The sequence below is a fragment of the Pseudochaenichthys georgianus genome, chromosome 1 (genome assembly GCF_902827115.2).
Source record: "Pseudochaenichthys georgianus chromosome 1, fPseGeo1.2, whole genome shotgun sequence".
Lineage (NCBI taxonomy): Eukaryota > Metazoa > Chordata > Actinopteri > Perciformes > Channichthyidae > Pseudochaenichthys > Pseudochaenichthys georgianus.
In genome coordinates, this window is record NC_047503.1 from 10,867,888 (window position 1) to 10,894,455 (window position 26,568).

Below are 26,568 nucleotides of genomic sequence, written 5' to 3' on the forward strand. Positions count from 1 at the left end.
CAAACAACATAATTATTACATTCAAACTAATTACTTGTAGTAGATAACGTACATTATTCAGAAGTTTACATCAACTTTGAATAATAACACGGGAGAAACGGATCCTCTCTCTCCCTCTCTCTCCTGACAGCCCGTCAGTTTCTCAAGCAGCTCATGCAGCTCCTGCAGCTCGCTAAACAGAGGGCGGGGCTTCAGGTGATCCTGCAGAGCTGCGTGTCTCGGTCAGACTCAGCAGCTGATCTGATCTCTCTCTCGCGTCCGGTTACACTTCACTCGCGTTTATGTCCATATCGATCAGATCCAGCTCTCCTGATCGGCCTTCATAGAGAGCACAGATCAAACTATTAAGAGTGAATATCGGCCGATAATGACCGGCGGCCGATCGATCGGAGCCTCCCTAATTATTACCAGACATTTTGACCGTCAGGTTTTGAATTTACCGGTTTTTTATAAATTTTACCAGCTAAAAACCGGTAAATACCGGCTAACGGAAACCCTGATATATATATATATATATATATATAGCCTGCGAAGTCAGGCGTGGCGGAAGGCCACCGTACACTTCGGTGTCGTAGCTTCGGGCTACCGTACACTTCGGTGTCGTGGACGTTGGGCCACCGTTACAAAATGAAACCGCTCGCTCCTCGGCGTAGTCAAGCCCTGCTGGCCAGGCATGCGACCCGCAGGTCGTTTTCAGGTAAGACCGGCACTGATTTCGGCAGTCAGAGTCTCAGCATGACCCGTAAGCTCCGGCAGTGATTCCGGCACTATGTTCCGGCACGCTCATATACGTGTTAATCTATTATCTTTCCTTCCCAGATCACCAGTCACCCCGCTAGATTTCATACTTCATTGGTTTTGGGGATTTCATCGGAGCGGTGCTTTCCCTCCTGAATGATTATCCTGCAAACCGGGGCCTAATCGCCAAACACCATTACATTCTCCTGTTGTATTATCATGGCAATCATTTTATTCATATGACGTGTAAACAATAAATATGTAATTCTTACATCACGTCTCTCCGGTTTGAAATGAAGCTTAGCGCAAGTTCAATAAGGAAGACCAAACACGAGTCACTTACACATCACTCGATGGCTCCCTTCAGCAGCCAATAGCTGCACATGCTAAATTCCTTAAATGCCTGCTCTTCCTCCCTGTCAGTTGTCATTTGCAGATGACCGCAACCCGCCTCCACCCCTCTCGCCTCCAGTCTCCTCCAGGACAAAGCTAAACCTTCCTTCTTCAGACCGGTCTCACCTACTCAGCACCACCACCAGTGTCTAGACCCCGGGGATTTCATCGGAGCGGTGCTTTCCTTCCTGAATGATTATCCTGTAACCATTACATTCTCCTGTTGTATTATCATGGCAATCATTTCATTCATATGACGTGTAAACAATACATATGTAATTCTTACATCACGTCTCTCCGGTTTGAACTAGTATTTTAGATAATAAGCAGAGTTGTGCAGCTCTGTTTATTGACCTTTCCAAAGCATTTGACACCGTTGATCATCGCATTTTAAAACAGAGGCTACTCAGTATTGGCATATCCAGCAATGCAGTGGGGTGGTTTGTGAACTACCTCTCTGAAAGGTCCCAATGTGTTCATTTTGATGGACTGTCTTCTGAATGGTTAAACATTTCTAATGGTGTACCACAAGGTTCTGTTTTAGGACCACTTTTATTCTCCATATATATTAACAGCGTAGGGGATAATGTGGATGAAGCTACTTTACATTTTTATGCGGATGATACTGTGATGTATTGTGCAGGTCCCTCCATTAAAGAGGCTGTTGTTAAATTACAGGCTGTTTTTAACACTATTCAGACTCAGCTCTCTGAATTAAAGCTTCTTTTAAATGTGGATAAAACCAAGGTAATGCTCTTTTCAAAAGCAAAAAAGACACCAGAGCCTGTTTTAGATATTGTAACTACGCAAGGAACAAAACTTGAAGTTGTTGCCTGTTACAAATACCTTGGTATCTGGCTTGATGTTTGTCTCACTTTTAAACTTCATATAACCTGCTTAAAAAACTGAGGGTTAGGCTAGGTTTCTTCTACAGGAACAAGTCCTGTTTCTCGCTTGAGGCCAGGAAAAGGCTAGTCACCGTGACCTTTTTACCTGTGCTGGACTATGGTGATTTGTTGTATATGAATGCACCTGCCAATTACCTGAGCAAATTGGATGCTGCGTATCACAGTGCTCTGAGATTTGTCACAAATTGTAAAGCGCGTACACATCACTGTACACTGTATACCAAGGCAGGTTTACCATCACTCTCTGTACGGAGGCTCAGTCACTGGTACACTTTTATTTATAAAGCTATGTTGGGCAAACTCCCGTATTACATCTGTTCTCTGGTAAAGCAGAAAGTTGCAGGCAGCTATTGTCTGAGATCGCAGGATGTGGTCTTGTTAGATGTGCCAAGAGTGAGGACTGTCTTAGGTAAGACGGCTTTTATGTGCGCAGCTCCACTTGCTTGGAACAGCCTACAGTCCAAATTGAAATTGAGCAATTTTATTTCTCTGAATGTTTTTAAGACACGTCTGCACGAGATGCTTTCTGACACTATGGGTGTTTGTAAGTGTTGGTGAATATGTAATTATGATGTCCTCTATTGTTTGTTTTTATGTTGTTTTTAAGTTTCATGTGGAACTAAATTGATGCAGGTCTCCCTTGTAAAAGAGATCCATGATCTCAAGGGACCTATCTGTCTAAATAAAGGTTTGAAATGAAAATGAAATGAAGAGTGAACAGGCGTGTGTGTTAGCGGCAGACAGGGAGAGAGAAATTATTACACATGGCGCTCTCCAAGAAGAGGAAAGTGGACGGTGAGAACAGAGCTTTTAACCCTGAGTGGATGGACTCATTCTTGTTCATCCTGCCTACTGGGAGCACAGAACCAGTGTGTCTAATTTGTTCAGAGACCGTGGCGCTCATTAAAAGCGCCAAAACGCCACTATGAGACAAAACACAAAGTGTTTGACCAAACATTCCCTCTCAAGTCAGAACTGAGGTCACAAAAAATAAGCAGTCTCAGAGCCCAATATGATCAGTCCACCAGGATCAAAATTAAAACTAAATATCGTTCCAGGGCAGGCTAACCGAGGCTAACCAATGAGCACCTGCATGTGTGTATGAGAATGGCCCTGACACCATTTCAGCCCAGATTTAAACTCCTAGCAGGACAAGCTTGAGCTCAATTCTTGCACTGAATTAAAACAACTGAGTGAGGGACTGCAATATAAGAGGGAAAGAAAGAGACTTTAAAACTATTCAATTGTTATGATGTGTAAAGACTGATATTATTCTATAATCGTCTGAAACTGTTAAGTCATGATGTGAAACGGTTAACAAAGAAAAAGAGAAACTCAAGCTGCTGCTACACTTTAGTTTATTTATCTAAAATTAAGCACTTTTAAGATGCACATATTTTCAAAAGCTATTTTATTTATTTTCTCTATTAATAAACATTACACAGCCACAGTATTGTATATCTGTATAGTTCAATGTTAATAGACAATAAATAGTTGTTTTTTAATTGTACTTTCTTTATTTGATTGGCAGTCAGTTGTTGATTACATGCAGACGTTGATACAGCTACATGCTACTTCAATATATATCACACTAATTCATAAAGCAACTTAGACATTTTGATGTTCCGGACCTTTGCATGGGGAGATTTTCTCTAACTGGACCTCGTTGAATTTTAGTTGAATACCCCTGCTGTACATGGATGTTGGTTGTAGCACAACGTTTCGTTGTTGGCAAAAGGAAAGATTAGAACCAGGAAGACTGTGAAGCTGACCGTTGAGCGGCCCGACCAAGCAAGGAGGCAGAGGCAAAACGTCCCAAATACAACCCGGTGTGGGCATTTATTAAAATCATAGACACATGACTCACAGCCTCAATCCTGCTGTTCTCCCTGAACACATCCTGCAGCCACAAGGATCTCACCCCACATTACAAACAGGAAACACAGAGCCTAAATGCCCACAGACTAATCAATCAACAAGACACAGGTGAGGGGGGAGGAGACAACACAGGGCACCAGGTGCACACAATCAGCAGCAACAGACATGGGTGAGTGATATGTCGATTTTACACAGTGGTAACTTGTACAATCAATGCAACTTAACGTCATCATTTATACACCCTCAACATATAATTTGCACCCCGATTACTTTCAACCGCTGTCATTCTTACACCAGCATAAATACTTTTGGCGCTCTCGCTAACTCCCCTATATTTTCAGGCGGAGCCGAGGACCCGACCAGCAACTGCAAGACGACATTCCAATCAATACGGTTTAATCAGTTAATAAATACTACCTAAATAATTAGTATAAATTATGTGCAAATATGTAATGCCAAACTGTACTGTGCAATCACGCTAATAAAGTGCAAACTGTTCACTAAAGTGCTGAGTTACAAGGTCCAAAGCCGTCAGTCCAAAGACATTGAACAACTTTTAAAAGTCAATCTAAAAAGGATAATGTGGACGGACACAACATCTTCAAATGTATGTATTAGTGTCCACCAACATGCGCACACACACAGTTTTGCAAACATTGCACTGACTTCCATCATCTCCAGAGAGCTTGACCTTAACTGAAACCCCAATTAGGACAGAAACCGTCTTACATTTGAGGAGATAAAGTGCAGTGAGATCAAATTTGATGTCCATGGTTTGACAAGCTTTCCACGGTCAGTCCACATTTTGTCCCCAGATGTTCCCTGTGACAGAAACAGATACACACACACACACACTGCCCAGTAGCCAGGAAGAGTGCATTTGGAGTGACAAAGGGAGTCCGACACTCTGCTTTTCCCCTCTGACTGCAATGCCTTTATACCTCACTCCTGTTTTTCTCCCCCTCTTTCCTCTTCACCAGGTCTACTGAACTTTTCCCCTGTGTCCCTTTTTACTCCACACCCGACCCTTCTCTTCTCCCTTTTTCTCTCACCGCCCGGCACACACACAGCGCACTGGCCTCCTCCCACCCTGCTTTTTTATTCTCTCCTGTCTCACACAGCATCTGTCTAATTCAGTGGTTGGGCCTGTGGTTGGCAGCAGTATGGTTTTTATGATCACCCTCTGAGTACACAGTGACCTTGGACATTATTCACACACAATGGATGGTGCTTTCCACACCGGTGGGGAGCTCTGCAACTGCTGTGGGCCTCTGCGAGTGTGTGTGAGAGACAGTAAGAGAAAAAGAGTGGGAGGGAGGAAGTAAGAGTGAGTACCCTTTAAATTGTGAGCAAAGGAGAGACAATATAATTAGAGGAAACCATTTTTCCGTTTGTGCTTGGCTAATTAATGTGAAAGTGTGAAGGACATTTTGGGTTCTCGGAAAGCTTGTAAAACTACATATCTTAGTTTTAAGTTCTTCTTTAAAGTGGACCTATCATGCTATATTGGAAACATATATTGTTGGGCCATACCTATACAAAACATTTCTGTGAAATGTTTTGCTTAAAATACCAAACAGATCACCCATTGTAGCTATGCCTGATACTGCTCATACTCCTCTTTTGCAGCTCTGTTAGAGAAACGCGGATGTTGGGTCCTTAGCTTGAAAAAAAATAGAGGAGGCGGAGCTAATGCCTGATCAGAATTCTACCGGAGATAAAGTTAAATTCTGCTGTGATAAAACGCCATCCTGTTCTAAACCACATCAAGGATTATTTCTGAAATAGTATGGAGCTCAAATGCTTTTTCTCTTGCGGGTTTATCACAAGGGGAGTTCTTTCCTGCTTTTTAAACACATGTGCTACAGTACAGGTTAGCTCTGAGTGTTAGCGAGGTTTGCTAATCTAAACAAAGACGAGATTACGTCCAAAACACGTCAGGCATTGTTTCTGATAGCAACTTTCTGAGGGTCCGCCACCGATTTGACGTCATATCGGCAGCAAATCTGTATCCGCTCATTGTACCCCCGTTTCTAAAAGATTTGGGTACGGAGGAAAAGAGAGAGGTTTTATTTTCTGACGCTGCGTGAGTTCCCCGACACCCCGGGGACACATTTATGTATAAAAGACATCAAAAAGTGCATTTTGCATGATGGGTCCCCTTTAAGTAAGACTTTTGTACACTAAACCTATGTGGATCAACTACTCTCTTGCTGCTACTTATAACTCACTTTAAAGGGCCCTATTATGCTTGTTTCCGGGTACATATTAGTAATTTGCAGTGATGTACCTGAACGCGTTCAATGAACGATCGTTCATGAACGCGTTCATATTTTGGGCGAACGTGAACTGAACGTACTGTATTTCCGCTAGATGAACGTAATTGAGAACGCGTTCATTCTTAGCGCTGTATAACGGCGTTCAAAAGTGCGTTCATTCTCAGCACTGTATTATAACAACACACTCTCACTCCCTAAGCGTCCAATAGCGACGTTTGGTCAGTGTCCGTGGCGTCCAATTGTGACGCTCCTAGGCTCCTTCAGCGTCATAAAGGGACGCAAATAGCTTTCAACTGATTGCAATGTATTCCCATCTGCGTCGGGATTTGACGCTCATGGAAGCACGGCATTCGTTTATGCCGGCTGCCCTTAAAGGCAATGTGAGCATCCATTCCCATTGGATAACGGAGAATTTTACACCCGGAAGTAAGTACTCCTCTTACTGTCGATTGATTTTACAGTGATATCTGCACTACTCATCGACTAAAAAACACCAGATTATCCTTGTTAATTACACAACATTGATTGGTTTAAATTGTGTACAATGCTTTTGTATTTTTCCCCTTCGATTCGGAGAAACAAATATGTTTTCTGAGTAAAGGATGGCAGAAGACACTACACTACCCAGAATCCCCAGTTATCGTTTGGCCTACACCATGTGCTCTGTTTGACAAACCCCGTTTTTTTCACCATTCATTCCGATGGCTGGCGTCTATGTCACGTGATCTTCAAATGTCTCCCTGCAGAAAAAGAAAACATGGCCGAACTTCGTTTTATTCTAGGTGTAAAATGCCTATTTTAAAGTTAGTTTGGCCATTAAAATGCGTTTTGATGTCATTTGATGCGAGAAATATGAGTTGTTATTTCAGATTATGTGTGCAGTGGATGTACATGATCTTTAGTTTGCTAGTTATTACGAAGATTACTTCAGGAAATCGCGACGTTTTCATTGTTACCAAGGTGGTTGCTAGGGACGCTGCTATCGATATTATTTCTGTTATGTTGTGTAACTGTTTAATGGTGTTATCTTTATTGCTACCCCCTTCCCCGTCAATGTATAGTGTTGGTCCACAGCCTAAACATATTAGTTTAACAAAATCCGCATCTAAAGATAGCCTACGTTATTTCCCCGCTGTGCAATTCCAGTCTCACATCTCAGAGCACATCGTCATTAACAAATAACAGACCGAAATAATAATAATACCTTATTCCGAGTGTGCTTGCTTTTCTCTTTGAAAGTCATCACATAACGGCATTGTAATACACGGTTCGGCTGCATTACATATTACATATCTGCCATAGTTCTGTATTTATATAGCCCTGATGAGAAGACAAACATGAGGAACTGAAAACGTGACGTGGATTCATTTAACAACATCTTACATTTCTTTTCACACAATGCGTCTCCTTGCAGTATCAACACTAATTCGGCTCACTTTTATATTTGATCCAATTGGTAGATAGGCTGTATTTACACCATAAAGGTGCACAGTTGATATAAAGGGACACCTGGTGGTTAAAGCATGTTATTGAATTTCAATATTTTTATTATTAGATATTAATACGATCCCTATAAAGTATATTCATTACTCGTTATTCTCTACTAATAGTTAATTAAAGACTGTATATAATCACTATTTTGCACATCCCTTTCAAGATTTCAAGATTTTCTAAGGTTTATTGACATATCATATAGGCCTACACAACTGTGGTGTAGTTCTGCACTGAATGAAAAACTTGGGTTGCAGGTTCCTCAATAGTGCATTACAAGACATCTATCAATATGTGTGCATACCTCCAGCAATGTTAACTATGTTGAAGCACTTATTTTAACTGATATTATACATAATGTATTATACTCTTATAGATGTATGTAGATATTTCATCTCCGGCCTTGTCAGGTATTGAACAATCAATAAATAAAGAACACAGAATTGTTGAATATAAAACACAGAATTTATGTGATTATACTAAATGATTTTCAAATAAACACAACTGCATATTTAACTGTTACACATGCTGATGTAACGCAAATGTTCCAACTTGGGATCAATAAAGTATATCTTATCTTAAGCTGATCGATGGCTACTGCCATATTTGCACAATGTGCCTCTGAACCTTGACAAGTGCATGTTTCAGGCTTATCAATTAATGTAATGTAATGTAATGTAATGTTATCACAGGGGTCACACACATAAGACCAGCTGTTAAATAAAGCTCTTCTAACCTTAGCTGGCATGTGGGTATATATAGTAATACTGCCCATAATGGGCACAAGCAATTTTCACCCATTTATTAATTATATGTTTTAGATGTGAGTGTTTCCTTTCCCCTAAACCTCCAGGGATGTACACAGTTTAATACTGGCAACTTCTTATTATGGGAAATACGAAAACGTCTTTTAAAACTACAACTCCCAGTAGAGACGTGCCATAGAAAACATATTTTGCGAAACAGAATAGCCAGCATGTGTAGTTCTGGGGACGGGGTGGGGGAGGGGGGACGCGGTGGACCCGTTCAAATCCAGTTTTGGACAGTCTGCCGTGGTTCCATCCCATTTCAAGTGCTGTTCGAGAATCGGCTTAACCCTCGGAGCACACTCTCCAATCACAGAGCTTGAGGACTATGGGTTTGTCAAGAGCACATGGTGTAGTCCAAACGATAGCTGGGGATTCTGGGTAGTGTAGTGTCTTCTGCCATCCTTTACTCCTGGGAATGGACGCTCACATTACCTTTAAGGGCAGCCGACATAAACGAATGCCGTGCTTCCATGAGCGTCAAATCCCGACGCAGATGGGAATACATTGCAATCAGTTGAAAGCTATTTGCATCTCTTTATGACGCTGAAGGAGCCTAGGAGCGTCACAATTGGACGCCACGGACACTGACGCTATTGGACGCTTAGGGAGTGAGAGTGTGTTGATTATAACGGCGTTCAAAAGTGTGCCAGATTTCATATGCCTTTCAGCCGAAAACCCAGTTAAAACACACCGTAAACAGGCTTCAAAATAATGCGGAAAACCACCCAATCTGGCAACAGCAAGCTGCCTGTGACGCGTACGCGCCTGTCACCCCTGGCTGTCGCACTAAAATATAAATATACTAAATATATCATACTCCTCACAACAAACAATGTGTAACCGCGGAACCGGCGAGCATTGAATGAATGAATGAATTAGTATGGACGAAGCCGAGAGCAGCTGCAGCAGCACTCGCTCAGAGTGACGGCCCCTACACACGGCGGCGTGCGTTCCCGCTTCAACGCTTCTACCCATTCACTTTGAATGGGGTGACGTCACGATTCGCCGAACTGCATTCTGGTAGTAAAGCGTAGCTTCTCTCGAGGTGCTCGCTGCAAAAGTAGAGCAATGTTCTACTTTTGCCGCCTCGACGGAGGCGTCAGCCAATCAAATCCCTCGTATGTAAATCTGACAGTACAAGCAGTAGCCAATCAAACCGGGTGTATGTTGGGAGAGCCAGACCGCAGTTATTTCCCATATGTCAACAAAAGGAGGAGAAAATGATCGTGGCGGTAGGGAACATACAGGGATACAAACCGGAGGAGCCAGGCATGGGGGGAGGTGGCAGAGACAGTGGGGGAAACTGGTAGGTTTTCGCTTGTTTGGGGAGTTTATATCCAGTGTATTTCGTTTGAATGGACAGCTAGCAAGCATAGACAGTATATTTAGCCAGCATGGATGTAGCATGAATGCTTTGCTTTGTATGTCCGGGGCGGGACATTCATGTGGTTGGTTGTTGGTCGGGCTGCTCACGTTGATTCCCCAAGCTCAAGACACGCCCACCGCTAAGCGGCAACGCACGCCGCCGTGTGTAGGGGCCGTGAGACTCTACGGCAGGGGTGGAGAACCTCCGGCCTCCGGGCCGTATACGGCCCGCGAGACAATTTGGTACGGCCTTCGAGGTAATTTATAAACACACGCAAAAAAAAAAAAAATGAAAGAAATCTAGATCGCAAACAAATTAAACAAGCGAGTGCCTGTTTTTCCTGGCCAAGATCAGGGTCCTTGAACACAACACGAGCCTAACGTGTCATCACGTGGTATATGTCTCGACTGACAGGGGTGCAGTTCTGACGGAGAGCACCAGAACGCCACTCCAGCACTTAAATTGCAGAAAGTCCATACACATGCCGCAGTTTCTGCGTGTCTGTGTCTTTAGTTGAAAGCCCAGTGGCGATCTGCTAATATGTCATACAGTCAATAACTGTGTTGTTATCATTAGCATCTAGTTAGCTAGCTATGCTAACGAATATAAGAAGCTTTGTCTACAACCAGTGAGGTAAAGGCACATCTATATATGATCATTATAGTTATAAAAAAAATAAGAGAATAAAGTAAACAGGTATAAAATACTATATGACAGTTATTAATAAAGAAGAATAGGGGAGTGATTTGTCAAATATCCATAAATTAAAAGAAAATCTGCTTACAGTTGTGTTTGGGTGTTGAGAGATGTGTCCATAGATCTCCTAATGTTGCTCTCAAAGTGCACCAGATTGATGCTTTTAATTTCAACATTTAAAAAAAATCTTCCCAGGGGAGCATGCCCCCCGGACCACCCTAGAGGAGGTTAGGTCCCCCCCCCCCCCCCACTTAAATCATGGATAGGAAACTAAATACATTTGCACACATCTTGTGTCCATATCTTTCTGTTTTGGTGGTCACGCCACACCGTGCACGTGCCTGCATGCGCGAGTCATGGTGAGATATCTGGATTAAGAGATTGCTTTTTCTTTGCACAGAATGAAATGAATGGGCTGTGATTTTAGTTTTTTTAAGCAGAGGTCAATAACTTGTACGGCCCTCTGAGGATATTGTAAACATTGAAATGGCCCATTAACATCGTACAGGAGACAAATAATAGCTCGCAGCAACGTATTGAAAAAATAACTATGAACTATAAATTAGTTCATTTTTGAAACCATGAACTGTAGTTCAACATTTTGAATTATGAACTATGAACTGAACTAATTCATTTTAAAATGTGTGAACTGTGAACTGAACTAGTTCATGTAGAAAGTGAACTTTCCCAACACTGGTAATTTGACACGCTTTAATGTTCAAAAAGGTCTTTATTTTTCTCATACTGCCTGTGCTGCAGCACCTCTTTTCACCCTCTGTCTGAAACCAGAGCCCAGTCTGCTCTGATTGGTTGCCGGCCGGCTCTGTTCTGATTGGTCAACCTCTTAGAGAGGTCCTGCCCCTTAGCCTATCACATACAATGTGTTGGAGCGCTAGCCAATAGAAGCACTAGTGTTACACAGTGATGTCAGTTGCGGTTGAATCAACGGTTGTCAGATTAAACCAAATAACTATAAATTCTGGATACCTCAAGAAAAAGAGTGGAGACAGGTTCATCTAAAATCGACATGATTTTATTGCAACCAAAGACGGAATCGATTAGTTTTTTACAGTTTAAAGTCAACATAGATATTACATAACGTACATTATATTCTGTTTTTGACCCCTTAGACCAGTGGTTCTCAACCTTTTTCCAACAAGTACCACCTGAGAAAATAGTTGGCTCTCCAAGTACCACCATATGTTAAAATACAGTCTGCACAGTTCATGCAGGACTCGGAGGCAAATGTATTCATAATAACATTATTTATTGTCAGCCACAGCTACATGTACAACGGGCAGTCTCTCTCTCACTCATCACACACACACACACACACACACACACACACACACACACACCACACACACACACACACACACACACACACACACACACACACACACACACACACACACACACACACACACACACACACACACACACACACACACACACGCCTTGTTATAACACCAATCAGTCAACTGTCAGAGGTGGAGAGGGTTTATGGAGGCTTTATAGGAGGTGAAGCAGCACTTGGTAGTCCATTTGGCTATCCATATAAATGACGTGTGTGTGTGTGTGTGTGTGTGTGTGTGTGTGTGTGTGTGTGTGTGTGTGTGTGTGTGTGTGTGTGTGTGTGTGTGTGTGTGTGTGTGTGTGTGTGTGTGTGTGTGTGTGTGTGTGTGTGTGTGTGTGTGTGTGTGTGTGTGTGTGTGTGTGTGTGTGTGTGTGTGTGAGGGGAATCCATGCGATGACTGACTATGCAGCTTACCACTTTGGATGTGTGAAATATTTTCCACACTGTTTGTCCGAGTGTGTGTGTAGAAGTTATGTGCTTCCATAACTGTGTGATGTTAGGGCACATAACTGTCGGTTCTGTCAGCAAGCGGAGGAGATGAAGTGAACTGCGAGCCTGTCTCTGCACCATTTGAGGTGTAAGATACCAAGTAAGAGTTAGAGACACAGAGAGCTGGGCAGAGGGAAGGGAAGGGAGAGGGGTGTTACATGGAGATAAGGATGACAAGTGAGGAAAAAGAATGTGAAAAAGAAGAAAATAAATCTAACTTTTGACTATGTTTTATGTTACTTTTTTGAAATGCTGCAAGCTTGAGCCTTAAACCGGCCAAGTAAATACACAAAATATAGGATCCAAGGCCAATGTTTACTTGGGTAAAGACGATGAGCGTGAGTTCACACAGACAAAGATACTTATACACATTATCCACACACATATTGAAACAGAGGGAACACATAGACTTGCACAAATTCACTCAAAGAGGAAATATTATGCTAATTTTCAGGTTCATATGCAGTGGCTCTACTCTGACATGTCTCCATGCTTTAATGTTTCTCATACTGCCTGTAGGGCAGCTCCTCTTTTCACCCTCTGTCTGAAACCAGAACCCAGTCTGCTCTGATTGGTTAGCTGGCCAGCTTTGTTGTGATTGGTCAACCGATTACAGATGTCCCGCCCCTTAGCCTTTGACATACAATGTGTTGGAACGCTAGCCAATAGAAGCGCGAGTGTTACATAGCGGGGGGGGGGGTGGTGTGTTGTACAGTAGAGAGAACGTTGCAGACCATTTAAATGCACAAAAACCTATACCACACACTACAGGAAAACTAAACACCAAAAAGTATAATAGGGACTTTTTAAATACTTACGTGAAAAATTATGGACATTTTTGTATGATCGTGTATGAGAATGTCACTATTAAGCATTTAATTTATCAGATGTTGTTTGAGCTAATGAAGACATCACCGTTTTTGTAAGTCTAACAAGGTACAGGGGTCAAAATAATCTGCAGATGCAAATGGTCAAAACCTGCAATTATAAACACTTCAATGCATAATTTGAATGTTGTATTTCTACTGATCTGAAGAAGAAAAGGGCCAAAAAAGCTCTTAAAATCAACAAGGGTCCGAGCATTGACTGTGAAAATGTGTTACACACGTGTTGTTAGATTCGAAGAAAGGAAACGAGGACACACACTTTGAACTATTTTTAATCAAGTTTGGAGTACAAACAGATTTGAAAAAACCCCTAACCATTGTACAAAGCTTTGCCATTTCAAATAAATATAATGGTAATTGCAGAGTCAATTAAATAAAGTGTTTATTTTTTTCAGCTGGTAAATGTAATCAACTTTATTTAAGCACAGGGAGCAGGCCTATTAACCAGCATGTATCTGTTTGTTTACTAAATTAAAATGATCCAATATTTATACAATAAATGGTCAGATTCTTTAATTCCCTTTCTCTAAAAGTCGTTCTTTGCACAACAACGTCTAGATCCTAAAGACTGCCAGTCTGTCAATGTGTTGTTTATTCCATCCCTCCAACACTCTAGTGTTGTAGGGTATAATTAACATTGCTTCCTTTGAGGAGCTGCAAGTAGAATGAGACATTTCTCTTTGTTAAAAATATAATTTCCCCATGTAAAGACCAATCATAGAGGCTATTTAAGTGAAAGTGTCCATTTTTGCTTCACTGCGGTGCAAATAAAATAGTTATTTCTTTTGTGTCACAATTGGTAATGAATGCACAGACAGGAAAGGCTCCGTTTGAAGACACTGTCTCCGAAGATTTGCATTTACATATGGTGGGTGCATCAGGAGCATAAATACAAGATCAAACAAGAATATTTGGGGGAATCTGAGACACAAGGCTCTGAGCATCTAGATGTTTTAGTGTGCTTGAACAAAGAGTAAACAAGGTCAGGAAATAGAACTTTCCCTCAGATGACTAAGACTTAATCACTGCTAAAGTGTTTTTGATAACACTTAATTGCACAGTGACAATCTCCTTGCTTTCAATTTAGTGCAAACATTCTTAATCAAGAAAATCATTTCAGCATACGACCTGTCTTACACATTTTGATGGGTTTTTGTCCTCAAAAAAGCTATCACTTTTTTTAAAAGGCAAAAGTTAGTTCCATTGGTCGCATGTAATGGTTGTCTGCCAACAGCTGTCATGAATTGACTTTTTAGGATCACCATATTAGACTACGTTTTTTAACTATATATTTTACCCAGATGAAGGATTTTAATCATTGGACGTCTAGATCTTATGTTGACAGAGCTGCAGCAAGCTAAATAGCTGTTACCTTGCAGCCTCTCTCTCTCCTGTCCTGTGTCCACTGGGGAAACACAGATTATCAAAGTTAATCTGGTTTTCCAATGTTTTAGCGGTTTTACTCACCAGGTCTGTTTTTTAAAAATAGGATAATTCTGCTTCTGATTAGTACATTCTGAATACATTGCAATGATGGCAACACAAATCCAAGAACCAACGCTAGTTAACAACGTCACCAAACTCTTTGTTAGTCATTTGTCATTACTTTGAAAGAGAATTCCTCTGCAGACTAAGAAACTATTTTCTATACTTCAAATATCTCTCCGGTCTTCCTAACATTTTGACACTTCTGTTTTTGGTTGAAAAGACTACACTTTGTGGACATGGGTATACCTTTGATGCCTGCTGCATGCTGTGAAGCTGTATCAACTGATAAGCAACCTTGCTGCCCAATTAGAAGTGACAACAAGGTAGCAAAGCCCAAACTAAAGTTGACCCCTGAGGGGGGGAGACAGGATACGCAGAGTTGAGATTGCGCCTGTTGATTGGTGAGAAGCTGAAAGACAACCAGGTAGAAGAGTGAAATCAAACAGCCTGCATTGGCTGCTTCGCCAAAGCATCTCGGGAGCTGCTAAAGACAGGGGAAAGTGTACGGAAGGTAACGTAAAGACAGAGACGAGGCCCCCGTGGAGGCTTTGATGAGGTAGAAGTAAAGGCATTTTTTCTTTCTTTGCCTTTCTGCTTCTTAAATGGTTCCCTGGGCGGGCTCAGGAGTGTCTGATAGAACTAAAAGTAGAGAAACAAGAGGCTCCACTTATCCCGATGAGAGGTACGGTAATAAGTGGTTAGTTGTTCCCACTGTGCTAACGGCTCTTTACAATCAAGAAAATAAACTTTGCACGGAGAAACTGACTTTAAACACACACACGCGCATAGCCATTATTGCATGCTCAGGAGTGTTCACTGACAGTACAGCAGTGATACACTTCTGATCTTGATTGTCATGCTGGTTTTATAAGCGAGCCACCATTATAACAGGGTACCATGTGGGCTGCATTTGCTTTGATCCACTCCTCCACCATTTGTGGCTGTAGATATTTAAATCGCAAAAATATGTGGAATGGAAAAAAATGTCTAATGGGAACAATTTGTAGTGGTCCCTACTTGAAGCGTTTTACCACCTGCGGCCCAGAGCTGCTTATTCTGACTCCTTTTGACAGCAGGAGATAAAAACAAGGTTTATTTCTGTCTCCTTTTATTTGTGTAAGAGGTTCAGAATTCAAACACAACAACAACAACAATTTGGCACTTTTTCTTTAGTATTTTTTTAATTCGCTTTTCCTGTGTTGAATTCCAATTGCTCTTACGCACAAGTGATACACAATAAATAACGGTCATTCTCTTCACTAAATTCATACAGCATCAGATATGTATCAAATGACTGTTATCAACCCAAAACTGCACTTAACTGCCAAACAGTCATTTGTTATTTGTTAATTGATTGAACCGCTGATCTTCTGTTGTAATTCTGACAAAGTAGTGTGTGGTGTAGTAAAACATTTGCATACCTCTGCCAAGGCCACTTCCATAAGTGAACAATTATGCGTGTATCTTTTGCATTATTCAGATATGCTCGAAAATGTATGAAGATAATAATTTGAAAGTCATGTATTTGTCCCTTTTTTTTAGTTTAGTTGAATTTCAAACAACAGGGATATTACAATGTTCATTTCAAAGTCAAACAAGTATGTGTGCATCTCCCTGATATGGGTCCGCTCCTAATTGGAATGGGTTCTTCCTTGACCCGTGATACACCCTTCCACCAAGTATTCTTAACATTGAGTCGTTTTTATTTAATCCTGCTCACAAACAGACAACAATTCAAACCTCTCCTGGTTTCCGAGGATATTAGATATAGATTTTCAAATTTACAAAAATAATCTAATTTAGCATGCAGGGAAATTCTACACAATGGAGTCACAGGTGCTTAAAAAAAAAATCCCTGGCTGCTCATCTCGTCCTTTCGTCCACTTATCCATCACGGCATCCGCTCTCTCATGCTCATCTGCTTATCCATCTTCTTTTCATTCAGTCAACAGCCCTACGTGTTTTTTTTCTGTTATTCTGCTAGTTTTGTCATATTCGTTCATTCACAGAGATCCATCATCCCCGGCAGGCTCCGAGGAGCTCAGCTGGGGAGGAGCAGCAGACATTTTCTCCAACGAGCAATCGCCATGCCAACGGTAAGGTAATTTAGCCCGTTCTTGTGGATCCTGCAGCTAATACTCCACCTGGACCAAATCTGTTGTGTGCGTGTATATTTGTGAATGATTAAATCTGGCATTGGGTTATTGTAATTTGACAAATATTAACATCTGCTCATAAACAGGCCAGGTCACAATGCCCACTTTGTTATCTGATGGAGGTGTGTGTGTGTGTGTGTGCGGCCTAATATTAAGATTAGGAATTATGAGGAAGACAAAGGGGAAATGTGATTATACCATGAGATATGAATTTGGTGCATCCATCGCCAACACGAACAGATGAGCTGCTGTGAAGATGCCGCGAGCCGCCCACCATGCTCCAGCTCTGAGCTTTGGGTCGTCTTCTTTAGTTTTGTATGCTTTATTTTTTCTTCCTGGAAGTAATTTCATTGTTCACCCATCTCCTATAACTACATACACTTCTGACACAGAATCAGAAATCACCTTGAACATAATTTTGTGTTGCACGTGCTCGGCTTCGGTAAAAGGGAAGGAGGAAAACACATCAATTACTCTACGCCTTGCCTCCCGGTTTTTCAAAATGACTCCCAGGACTTTTAATCAAATATTCTGCCTGATGTTTTAACAATATATTCATCATTCAGGAGGGGGTGGTGGAGAGGTTAGAGTTGCTATATTGTCATATTTGTATGTGATCAGTGTGCAAAACACACTTATGTGTTCTTGTCCAGTCCAACAATTGCTTCCCAAAGATTTTCAACACTGTAGGTTGCTTTTTGAAATGTTTATTTCTTATTACATTTAGAAAAAATACCTTTCAAGCACAAATCCTCCCTGCTCCACTATACCTGTGAGAAGTTATTGTAGGGTTGTTGTTTTTTGCTACTTTAAATAAAGAGTCAACAAACTTTGATTCCTTTTCAAAAAAGCAATTGTTCAAATATTAGTTTGTGATTGGGAACATCTAAAACAACTTATCGTGAAGTAAACATTAAGGTCTGCAACATAATTAATGGAAACAGTTTTAATAATAGCTGAGGTATTCCAGTATGGACCAGAGCACTGGACACACTGTCAGTGCTAAAATGTCCATTGATCGCAAATTGTCATCTTCTTTGTTTTTATTAATTTCTGTGGATATACATTGATCATAATGTACTCATAAATTGAATTTCTAAATGTACCTCAATAACCATATTATTTCCACAAGTTTTACATATGGCGTGTTGTTAAACAACATACTATTGTGCTTTTAATAATACAAATAGTAACAAATTAACTGTAGTTGGCCTACATGTAACAATAGACAATAACATATGTTTGGAGATTATCACTTTTGGACATTTTATCTCTTAATAATAATAATAATAATAATAATAATGGGTTCCATTTATAAAGCACTTCATATTTGATTTCAAATCCCGAAGTGCTACAAGTAGTGAACATGAACAGTATAAATAAACATTACACAACACGGTAGAATTAATAAAAAAGCAATACAAAAATAAAAAATAAATAAAAGGGTGATAAAAAGGTCTAGGCAAAGGCTCTTTTGAAGAGATGGGTTTTGAGGCCTTTTTTAAAAGCCTCCACGGTCTGTGGTGCTCTCATTTGGTCGGGGAGAGCATTCCACAGACTGGGAGCAGCCGAGCAGAAGGCCCGGTCTCCCATAGTACGGGGGTTTGAGGAAGTTTGAGGAAGTTGGAGTTGCTGGAACGGGTGGCCTCTGCCTTAAAATAGAGCCTGCTAATGATGGCTGTGTTGGTGTGCCTGCAGGCAGCCCATGGAGTGAGTTCAAGCAGTCACTAAGTGTACAAGGCATGTGTGTGTTCATCAACATGTGTCTGCCTGTGTAGGTGTTATCCGTACACTGATTTTTTATCCTGTCATCCCTTTTCCAAAACCACCAACCGGCCTCCCCAGAGGACGGGTTAAACATATAGTGAGCGCACAAAAACGCTGAAGACTTTCTCCAAAGGAGCAAGCAGTTTACTCTCTTCAAATCCCAAATCCCTTCATCTTTGTGTGTGTGATGTGTACTATCTAAAAAACAGCTAACAGCCAACCACCAATCCACCCCACTGTTTACACAGTATTGTAAGAAACATCAGCCGAACAAGGACTGAACTAAGTTTGAAGCCCAACAGAGATCCAGTTAGGAAATGCTTCTTCACTCTGTTTTCTGTCTCCAGCTCAGATTCAACCTGAAATGTTGACTCCCGTGGTTCTTTAGTTCACAGGGAAACAAAGTTGCAGAATAGAATAGTGATACACTATTATACTACTGGAATTGTTGCTGTTATTGACACACTGAAACCAGGACACACTTCCCGCCGGGAAATATAGATTTGTTGTTGTTGCAGGAATCGTTAATCTTGCTACACAAATACAACTGTGAACATTCATGTTCAGGACTTGGACCCAACACTCTCAACACGGAAAGGAGGATGGCTAGAGGGAGGCTCGCCTCTGTGCTCAGCTTGCTTACAACCCTTAATGGGAAGTCAGAAGTGGAAACGAAACCAGAGGAGCCAGGCAGCAAATCAAAGACAGGGATGGTCAAATCAACAACAGCCTGTAAAGCAGGGATATAAGGAAGACTACTGAAGCAACACAAACAAAGTGGTGAACTCTTCACCAAGGACTGATTGGAAGGAAGGTGACAAATGTCAGGTGGTCAGTAGAAGCCAAAAACAACTAATGAATAGGTTATACGTACGGGAACAGGCAATGTTAAGTAAACATAAAACACTGAGGCTATTTGTGGAAGAGAAGAAGGCAGGGGATGTGTTCAAAGAAGCAGGAGTACACCCTTTAGGGATGAATCGCAGTATCCCTGCTGGGTGATAAACGTGGAAGTGAAAATATGAGTAAATTGTCAGATCCAAATGCCTGTGTCCACATAATGCACTTTGCTGAGTGCCAATGTTTTCTTGAATTGTTTTTAATGAGTGTGCATTGCGTCGCATGGGGTCGCCTCAAGAAAAAGCGCGTCACCCATTTTCCCTGACACCGCCGCCATTTGTGTGTGCCCGTTCCAAGCGCTTCAAGGAGGAGCAGCTTGTCCTTGGCACTGTCTTTCAGACGGAAATAAATAAATCATAATAAAGACCAAACACCGAAAAATTTGTTTTAGCCGATCGGCCGCGGGGGGGGGGGGGGGTAAATGGATGTTGCGGTTGAATCAACGGTTGTCAGATTAAACCAAATAAACCAAATAACTATAAATTCTGGATACCTCAAGAAAAAGAGTGGAGACAGGACCATCTAAAATCGACATGATTTTATTGCATCCATTAGTTTTTCACAGTTTTAAGTCAACATAGATATTACATAACATACATTATATTTTGTTTTTGACCCCTTAGACCAGTGGTTCTCAACCTTTTTCCAACAAGTACCACCTGAGAAAATAGTTGGCTCTCCAAGTACCACCATATGTTAAAATACAGTCTGCACAGTTCATGCAGGACTCGGAGGCAAATGTATTCATAACAACATTATTTATTGTCAGCCACAGCTATGTACAACGGGCAGTCTCTCTCTCTCTCTCTCTCTCTCTCACACACACACACACACACTCACACACACACACACACACACACACACACACACACACACACACACACACACACACACACACACACACACACACACACACACACACACACACACACACACACACACACACACACACACACACACACACACACACACACACACACACACACACACACACACACACACAAGTATAAAGAACAAAATAATAACTTATTCTCACACAACAAATGACAACTGTACATACATGACATTTCCTATAGACTATACCAAAGTATGGGAAAGGACAAAATGCTTATTTTGGCCTGGTGTTTTTTATCTTTGTACAGTCTTTGCAATATAGGCACAAGACTGAGAGCAATGTGATAGGACTCTTCCAGTTCTGTTTCTTGCAGTTTTGTTTCTCAACAGTTGCTCCCCAATATCTATTGCATGTGGCCTCCTTGCATCCCGTGTGGAACGCTGGGCCGCTGCTGTTTTAGAAATGGGATCCCTGGGGCTACGGGACCTAGAGGGCCTTTCCCTCTCCCCAGAGGTTGTGGGTACCAGAGGTGGTGGGGCTGGAGATCCAGATGCAATCCTGGAATCTGTTCCTGATGACAGAGGTGTACATTATCTCTCCATGTCTTCCGTATCCACTGGTGAAGGTTTGCTCAAGCTGCTTTTTGAACTATGTCAAAACAAACAACAGCATGAAAAAAATGAAAACATTTTTTCTTGGCATTCATTTATGCAATGGGAACTTATTTATGTAATTGAATATAATCTCTTTCATACTGTGAGACAGCAACCATTTAGCGGTTGGATTTTCAGGGAAAGAATCGAACACAAGAGGAGGTAGAATTGCAAACCATGGTGACTTTATTCCCAAAAACACCACAAGAGCACAGTAGCCAGCATGTGTTCACCCCTCTCTGTATAGGTTCACCGCCCTCCTCTGACTGAAGATTGGCTCTTTTTATAGAGGTTCTTCAGAGGATTTGATTGGGAGAAACCCTTCACAGGTACACTTAATAAATACATGTGTCATTATTATTATTAGAAAGAAGATCCACAATATCATTTACATAGCATTATTAGTTATTCATAGCTATCTTTTAATTGAACACAAGAACAACATTATAACTGTCCACAATAAATATAACTACATTCCCAACTAAGACAGAAACACCTATGCCTATCTCGCCACTTGGTTCGTCCCGGAACCTTCTTTGTCAGTGTTTATTCCAAACACACTGGAGCGGACACAGGACGAAACAACATGGGTGAGTGATAGATGTAAACTTTACAGTGTCCACTTATACAATCAAAAGCAACTTTAACGTCATGTTATATACACGTCAATACATATTATTTGCACACAATGATTAATCTCAACCGCTGTCAATCTTACACAATCATAAACACTTTTGGCGCTCTCGCTAACTCCTCTCTCATTTCAGGTGGAGCCGAGGACCCGACCAGTATCTGCCAGATGACATTCCAATTAATACGGTTTAATCATTTCATAAATACTACCTCAATAATTAGTATAAAATATGTAAACATTTGCAAATATGGAATGTCAAACTGTACTGTGCAATCACGCTAATAAAGTGCAAACTGTTCACTACTAAAGTGCTGAGTGACATTATTTCTGTGCAAAAGGAAGTTGTTATATAAAGTGCAAACCCACATGTGCAAGGGCCCAAAGCAGTCAGTCCATAGTAACGAAGTTATCTTCATTACACATACCCTTTGCAATACATCATGACAAATTACAAAGTTGCTATTGGTAAAGACTTCATACATTTCCTGCTAAATTATATAAATTCAAATATTTGCATAATACCTCCTGGCTGTATGTAGGGAAAAAGGAAGGACATAATTTCTGAGTGCCACCTGCTGATCCACTTGGAAGACATTTCTATCAGTTTTTAACAAAACCATCCCTCAGTGACTTCCATCTCACCTTGCAAACGTCAACTGAAACAAAGAATAGATTCAGTTGAATAAAAGGATTTCACAAATGATTCTTTGCTTGTTTTTTCCTTCATAGGTACTTGGCTTCCGGGGACTCACTGGTCAGCCTAGCATTCAGCTGTCACCTCGGATGTACTACTGTGACAAACTCTATCCAGACGGTGTGCATTAATGAAGAGGTTCCTAGGCCAACAGAAGAAGGTTGAACAATGCTTCTGGGGAAAATGGAATTTCCCAAATTGCCTGGGAGCAATACTCAGAAAGCATATTGTCATACAAGCATCACCACTGTCTGGGAGTCAGTACTTCAACTACAAGAATACCTTTTCCATTGTGCTTTTGGCACTTGTTGATGCTGACTACAGGTTCCGAGTGATTCAAGTTGGGGACTTCGGAAGAACAAGTGATGGCGGGTTGTATGCCGGATCGGATTTGGGGAGAGGAATGGAGACCAGAACACTTCATGTTCCACCCAGTACCTCTCCTGGTGCTGCTCACCTGGGTGAGATGCCATTTGTCATGGTGGGTGACGCAGCTTTCCCACTCAAGCCATACCTGATGAGACCATACCCCGGACAGAACCTCACTCATCAAAAGAGGATTTTCAAATACAAACTTTCAAGAGCAAGGATGGTGGTGGAAAACGCCTTCCGCATTCTGGCCTCCAGGTGGAGAATATTCCATCGCCGTATCAACCTGCACTCGAAAAACGTGGCCACGCTTGTGGTGGCTGGATGCATCCTTCACAACTTCCTGCTTGCCCCTAGTGAAAACCAGAGGTTGCTAGATGAGGAATAGCAGCAGGGGAGACACATGGTACCAGTGCAACCTGGTCTCACCAAAATACGTGAAATGAACACGACTCCTTAACACCGCATTACGTGGTGGAGACACAGAATCAACCCCTATGTAAAGTGAATGAGGATCCTTTTTCGTGGTGGACACACACATTTCTGCAACGTCCCGCAATGAGCTTAATGTTTTCTACTCTATAAAACGTTTTTAAAATCTACTTTATTATGAAGGTGGTGGCGAAGTCTATAGGGACTTGGCTTGGCAACTGGAAGGTCACCAGTTCAAGTCCCGGCAAGACCAAGTGCTACCGAGGTGTCCCTGAGCAAGGCACCGTTCCCTACACTGCTCCCCGGGCGCTGTTCAAAATGGCTGCCCACTGCTCCTAACACTAGGATGGGTCAAATGCAGAGAAACAATTTCCCCACGGGGATTAATAAAGTATATCAATCAATCAAAAGGTTATTCCCTATCTTTATTCAAGAGCGCATTCTTTCAATTTGAGAGCATCATTTATTGATTTCACATTCAGATTTTGTATTTCTTTCAGTCAAACCCTGTCCTTGCTCTTAGATTTGCTCTGCTTCTGCTCAAACTGTACGCTTGCACTCAGAGATATATTGCTGATATATTGCTGCACAGATTTGCTGTTTTCCAGTTTAAAACCTTCTCCTCGCACTCATGCTGCTTCTGTGCGCTGACTGCGCTCGTCAAATGTCTGCTCTCAGATTTCTGCTCTGCGCTTGGATTTTTTCTGTGCTAAAACCATTTCAAAATCCCTCAAGTAATAGGAGGCCAGGTGAAGGGTCGTCTTGCTGGCGCGCTCGCTTTACTTATTAGAGCGTCCCGTAACCAGGTTTGTTGTGCACCGTCAAAAGTGCCAAGTCAGTCATGTTTCGTGTTATTGGTCATTCTTGTAATGTCTTTCACTTCCTGTTTTGTTTTGTCACTCACTTGTTACGTCTCATTTCAGGTTCCTTGACTCCCTTCCCAAGTGTGTTTCTCCCACGCTCATCAGCACCAGCCCCGCACCTGATTGTTTTCACCTGTGTCCAGTTATCTCCTGTTTATATTCCCCAGTTTCCCTTTGTTTGTTGTCAGTTTGTCTTGTCCTGAGGCCTGTACAACGAAGCCGGTTCAACATTACTGAAGTTACCTACTGTAACCCAGCTTCTATGAGTAATGGCGCAGCCCTCTAAGGCTATCGCTATTGGGTTATCCCTCTGCGCCCCCGCGCAGCACTGAAACACTTGTAGTCCACGCCCACCCGCTAGGTGGGCCCCACCCTCGGGCCTCCTTCCGGTATAAATAGGAAGGTGGCCCGGCAATCTGCTCCCATACAATATAACTTTTCTTCAGCTATTCGTAGAGCCAGTGTGGCCCAGCGCTTAGAGGGCTGCGCCATTACTCATAGAAGCTGGGTTACAGTAGGTAACCCCAGTTCTATTTCGTATATGGCTTCGCCCTCTAAGGCTATCGCTATTGGGTTAAGGGCGAAGCATGATTTAGTCTGCGCCCCACTGGGTCCGTCCAGCACTAGAAGCACAGACACACCTGCTCAATAACACCCCCTGCCTGTTGTGCCATGCGTAATGGCACATCACCGTCCCTGGAACATAGCAAAACATGCCTATCTTCCCGACGGGGTGAAGGCTGGGAACAATACATACCGGCCGCTGTGAGAAAGTAGAGACGAAGGTCCCACCTTGCTCAGCGATCATAGAGGGGGAACAGCTGCTCTCTGCGTGTCAGACAGGTAGGAGAGCGCTCAGCTGGATCCCTGACGTCACTCACTCTGACCAGGCACTCCGTACGAAGTGTGTCAGAGGAAAAGGAACATCCCTCTCATACGAGGGGAAAAGGGCTGCTCTCCGCGTGCCAAGAGGCAGGGGAGAGGCGCACAGCTGGTTCCCTGACGTCACTCACTCCGACAGGACACCCAGTACAGGGTGTGTCAGAGAGGAAAAAATAAAAATGAATACATCAACAGGGGGAAGACCAAGATGCAGCAGTGCAAATATCTTCCACTGACATTCCTCCGTGCAAAGCCGTGGAGGAGGAATTCCTCTGGTGGAGTGCGCATTAATGTTCTCCGGGGGCTCCACCCCAGAGGAGACATATGCCTGCGACACAGCCTCACACAGCCAGTGTGACAGACGTTGTGCAGACAGAGGTTGCCCGATTGAGCACTCTCTATAGTGCACAAACAGGCGCTGAGAACGGTGCCAGGCTGAACTGCCATCTCCTTGGATCCGGAGAGCTGACGGAACCACCGAGAGAGCAGACAAATCACTCACCCTTTTCTCTGATAGAGCCAAAAGTAGTACGACTTTGGCTGAACACAGTTTAAGGGGAGCCTGATCAGGTTCAAATGGAGCTTTGCTTTAGTGCGCGCAACACCAAAGCCAAATCCCACTGAGGCGCCAGTGTGCGTGACACAGGTCTGAGTCTCAATACTCCTCGCATACAACGGCTGCTGCGTTCTGCGAGCCAATTGGTTAAATTCGCCGGGAATATACATTGCTCTGATGGAGAGCAACGTGTGTGCGTGCCCAGAACAGCAGCCGCCTGGCTGCATTCAGAAGCTGCGCAGATTGTAGGCTACTCCTCCCTGGCGATTGAGGTAGGCTGCTTCCATAGCCGTGGCCTGTTGTCTGTGCACTTTTAGGCAAAAGGGCTGCGAGGGAGTTTCCACACGCTGCATTTCACTCCGTCTCTCATCATGAGGCGCGTACACTCCCAGAGGATGAGAGGTGTGTGTATGCTGTCCACACGAGGCGTTATAACGGTGCTCGTGGATTCATTATGACCGTGTGTAGGAGGCATATCTGGGACAGAGGAATGCCGCGAGCTCTGCAGTTTATAAACCAATAGGTTTAAAACAGCAGGCTTCTGCAGCAAATGAACCACCTCTGGTGTGTCCCCCTGTTGGAAGAGACCCCGGGGGATCATCACGTGACCAGCTGACGCCCACGCCGAGCAGCTGCATCATGGAGAGGGCTGTGTGGGTTGTGACATGCCGGAGGAGAGCTGTCAGTTTCTCCACTCACTGCCGCGAGAGCCGCGCTCTGCTGGCTGAGTTTATCTTCTTCCAATTTCTTATGAAACCCAGGCTTTGACAGATGCGATAAGAGATGTATCGTCTGGAAAGCGACTTCCTCCCTGGTGCGAGCCAGCAAATAGCAGATCGTCCAGAGGAAACCACACTCTCATCCCTCCTCTGTGTAGTGGCTCCAGCCTTCTCTACACAAAAATGGGAGGAGCCAGGAAATATCCGACGGCAGACGATTGTCTGGTCTGATATTCCCTGAAATGAGAAAACGCAGGAATTTCCTGTGTTTCAGGATGAGGGTTACGTGGAAGTATGCATCCTTCAGGTGGAAGTGTGCATCCTTCAGG